Here is a 4,883-nt window from a genome sequence, read left to right as displayed (position 1 = left end):
TGGAAGAGTATAAGTACTATACTAGTAACTATACATAGAACTATAAGTTTAAATATAAGTACAAGTTCTTTGAAACTCTTTATTCCATCGTAGATCATGTGACATCGAAGCTTCAAGGTCGACTAACTTTTCTTCTACTTTCAGCTGAACTTCCTCAAGATCTGCTGACGACGAAGATATTGAGTCGAGATCAGATGAACTTCTCTGTTGATCCACCTGAAGGTCATGAGATCCACACCTGAAGGTCATGAGATCCACACCTGAAGATCATGAGATCCACACCTGAAGATCATGAGATCCACACATGAAGGTCATGAGATCCACACCTGAAGGTCATGAGATCCACACCTGAAGGTCATGAGATCCACACCTGAAGGTCATGAGATCCACACCTGAAGATCATGAGATCCACACATGAAGGTCATGAGATCCACACCTGAAGGTCATGAGATCCACACCTGAAGGTCATGAGATCCACACCTGAAGATCATGAGATCCACACCTGAAGATCATGAGATCCACACCTGAAGATCATGAGATCCACACCTGAAGATCATGGCTCGCTAACACCACCTGTGAGTGTCTTCAGTCGTCCATCAACTCTGGTCCTAATGTCTTCTCCCCGGACAGGAGAAGGTGAGCGAGAAGCAGGTCATGGACTTCAGGAACATCTTGGTGAGGATCTGCTGCTCTGACTGTTGTATTTGACCTTTGACCTGCAGAGTTGTGACGTCTGTTCTCCACCACAGGAGCGTCTGAAGCTGCTGAGAACCTGAGGAGTCTTCATGCTGTTCTTCAACTTCACGACAGGAAGTGATTCACTCGACCGCCATCCAACTTCCTGTGGGTCGTAGAGACATGTTGAACTTCTGCTGCAAAATAAAAACTAACATCTGCTCAAAAGTTGTACAAGTTTGTTTTTAACATGTTTAGAAAAATCAACATTTAACTTTTTAAAGACAGTTAAAGAAACTTGATGTAAGTCAAACATTTTTAAGACACTTGTTATGACCTTGTTTATGAATGATTCATGTCTAGATTAAAGACATGGTAATTTATGCTAATTAATACAAGATTAGATGACTAAAAGGTTAACTGCTCAGTGGGTTCAACACCTGCTCACTGACCAAGGGATTGTGTACTATTTCTTATCTCTGAATAATCATTTTATCTTAACCTGCATGTATTCTAACAATTGCACACCTTCAGGGGACCTCGGAGGTACAGAGCACTTTATTAACTACCTTCTCTGGATGATTATCTTCTTAACCCTTAACTTACTTTTATCCTTAACTTATTTATAAACTTAATCTCTATCAACAAACTCTATGGAGGGGGGAGTGTTGACCCCCCTCCTTGACCTGGGGTCTCTTCCCATCCACTTTTGGTGATGATACCTCGTCCCCGGCGGCACCAGATCACTGACCCTGTAGCTCTGGGACTCGAACCCAGGATCCTTCGGTCAGTAAGCAGGTGCTGAACCCACTGAGCCATCAACACACATGAGTCCATGAGATCCAGAGACTCTTTGACCTTCAGCTCCATCCTCCTGCTTTAAAAGAACCAGTGACTGGAGCAACAGGACCGCCTGGGATTCGAACCAACAACCACTGGGTGACGAACCCAGAGCTCAACTGACTGAGCTACTGACTGACACTAGATGATCTGATCCACAGACCCTTTGAATCGATGCTCTTGAGATGAACTAAGAGTGAAGGTCAAATAAAACTATTGTGTGAAGATGATCTAGTGGTTCTAGATCTAGAGACGTTTCAGTAAACCTCAGGCCATGGTTCCAATCCTGACCTTCACTCATAAATTAAATTATACACTATTAGTATAATTAAATTCAATTATACTAATAGTGTATAATATAATTCAATTATACACTCTTAGTATAATATACTTTAGTTATACTGATAACTAAATAAATCACTTTAAATAACATATTTCATCAGGAAACTGTTTCCAGTTAAACCAAAAAAATGAAGATCAGAAGCTTTTTATCGAAGTCACGCCGCAAACATATTTTGCAGCTGAAAACACGTGAAGGTAGTGCACGTGACGTAGTAGTGCACGTGAAGGTAGTGCACGTGACGGTAGTAGTGCACGTGACGGTAGTAGTGCACGTGAAGATAGTGCACGTGACGGTAGTAGTGCACGTGAAGATAGTGCACGTGACAATAGTAGTGCACGTGACGATAGTGCACGTGACGGTAGTAGTGCACGTGAAGATAGTGCACGTGAAGATAGTGAACGTGAAGATAGTGCACGTGACGGTAGTAGTGCACGTGAAGATAGTGAACTTGAAGATAGTGCATGTGACGGTAGTGCACGTGACGGTAGTGCACGTGAAGGTAGTAGTGCACGTGAAGGTAGTAGTGCACGTGACAGTAGTAGTGCACGTGACGGTAGTAGTGCACGTGAAGGTAGTAGTGCACGTGAAGATAGTGCACGTGAAGATAGTGCACGTGAAGACCGTCTCAAATCAAAGTCACATGACTCAACATCTACTTTCCAATCATATCAAGCTGAGGTTAAACTATCGTCGACACAATGTTTGTGTTTTTATTGTTTGTAGTAAGAATGAGTTCCTGGAGACGTTCATGTCAGGATCTGCTCAGAAGCTTCAGTTTAGCCTCGTCTACGTCACTAAGATGGAGGTCGAGGGTCATAGGTGACGTCACTAAGATGGAGGTCGAGGGTCATATTGATGATCTCAGTGTCCATCGATCCACACTTGACCATTTAGTGCTCATTGTGCACTTCATTCTCACACACTTGTGCACTCAAAGTACTAAGTGCAGAAGTGGCTCTGATCTCCATCGAAACACTTCCTGTCATCCAGGAAGTTGAAGAAAAGCGTGAAGACTCCTCAGGTTCTCCTGTGGTGCAGAAGACGTCACAGGTCAAAGGTCAAATATAACAGTCACAGCAGCTCATCCTCACCAAGATGTTCATGACCTGCTTCTCCATCATGTCCTCGCTCCCCTTCTGTCCAGGAAGGAGACATTAGGACCAGAGTCGATGGACGACTGAAGACATGGATCTCATGATGACCTTGAAGGTTCAATCTTCGTCACATGTTCGACAACAGCTGGATTTCTTGTCCTCGTACTCAGTACCAGTGAAGTCCAGCAGGGGGCGCACGAGCTGAGCCAGCTGGAGACTGAAGAGAACAAACATCGTGACTCGTTTGGATACAACTTTATTGATTCTCTGGTTGTGTTCGATACAACGAATGTCACGTTAAACTAACAAAGAACGTATATAACATATATAAATTGTTCATGTTTATTATTCATGTAATAGTTTCATTTTTAAATCGATCAACAAAGTGAACGAAAGTAAAACTCTTTAAATAAACTTTATTTAAATAGATGTTTGCATTAACTGTATTGTTGGTGATTTATAAAGTGGTTTGTGACCCTGGTCTAAAAACAACTTTAAATATTACTTTTAGAATATTTTAGTTTAATTCAACACATGAACGAGAAAGACTCAGTTCTATCATTTTATTTACAAACAAACTTCAGGACAAAAGTTAAATATAAAAGTTTGATCGAATAAAACTAGTGTTTATTAAAAGTCGTGATTTTGTCTTTAATTTGAGTTTAAGTCACAACATGGTTCAGATGCTGAAGGTCAAGGTTCTGACGTCAGTAAAGTTATCAGCAGATCTTTGCGCGTTAATAACTCGCTCAAGTGTTCAATTACAAATCTTACCTTCTTTGCTGTATTTATAACTCTTTTTTAAATCAATATTTTACATACATTTTGTAATAACTTTGTAATTATAATTGTGATGGTCACCAAATTCATGTCACTTATGAAGCTTCATATCAAGTTACTACTCATTTATTTTCTTAAAATATTCAAAATCACCATTTTTGTGCAATATTTCACATACAGTACATTTTTAATAGCTTTGTTACAAAATGTATGTGAACTATTGCACAAAAATGGTGATTTTGAATATTTCAAGTTAAAAAAACGAATGTGTAGTAACTTGACATGAAGGTACTTCATAAGTGACATGACCTTAGAGACCATCAGCTTCATATATTACAAGGTTTTATGAAAGATCCATGTAATTATAGATATGAAAGAATTCAGAAGAAATTAAAAATAAGTAGTAAAGTAATGGATGATCGTGACAACATGTGCTGCACATAACAGTTGTAATTAAAAAATGGGTAATAAATAGTGCATTTAATAACTAAATAATTAAAACAATACACTAAAATGTAAAACAAAAAAAAGTTAGTTATTTGTGGAAAAAATACGTTTGAAAGAAAGTCTGCAGGTTAAAATCAGACAATATTTTTCAACACTACATTTTTGTCAGTGCAAGTAATTTGTAGACGGTCCCTCATCTGAGGCTCTTTCACGCTATTTTTGCGGTTTACGTGCAATCAACACGTTTTCTTCAAACATGAGGGTGTAGTACAATAGTAGTACAATAGTACAATAGTAGTACATAACTAGTGTAACAGTGATCAAAATACAGCGGGCTTTGTGATTTTTAATAACTATATAAAGAGGTATCAGAGCACAAAGATTGAATCTGTCAATATCGAGCCAACTTTACTTAAGGTTCTGACCCGCAGATGTCCCAGTTAGCCAGGGTCTTGAGCATGTTGGACGTTTTCATCTTCAATGGTGTTGAAGCGTGTCACACTAACAACAGTCCCCCGTAAACATTCAACCCGGAACAAAAGCTATACCGTTAAAGAACGAGGTTAAACTCAAGTTATTTATTTAAATAAACAATGTAAACGTGTCCAGGATCGAAAATGTACTTTTATAGCTTTTTTTGGAATATTGAAAAATGTTATTAAATGTTTGCATGTTTATTTTTTATCAAATCTAAAAAAATACAC

The 4,883-nt window shown here is 38.9% G+C and overlaps 1 long non-coding RNA gene across 1 annotated transcript; it reads left to right on the top strand.

Moving 5' to 3' along the window:
- The first annotated feature begins 550 nt into the window (after positions 1 to 550).
- On the top strand, positions 551 to 2,099 carry LOC148058869 (uncharacterized). The gene is made up of 3 exons (XR_015709379.1): positions 551 to 575; positions 631 to 675; positions 750 to 2,099. It is a non-coding gene; the product is annotated as an uncharacterized LOC148058869 (long non-coding RNA).
- The last annotated feature ends 2,784 nt before the right edge of the window (positions 2,100 to 4,883 follow it).

This window comes from Callionymus lyra, chromosome 19 (assembly GCF_982586985.1).
Source record: "Callionymus lyra chromosome 19, fCalLyr1.hap1.1, whole genome shotgun sequence".
Lineage (NCBI taxonomy): Eukaryota > Metazoa > Chordata > Actinopteri > Syngnathiformes > Callionymidae > Callionymus > Callionymus lyra.
Note: the sequence above shows the minus strand (reverse complement) of the source record. Positions and strands in the feature narration are given on the sequence as shown.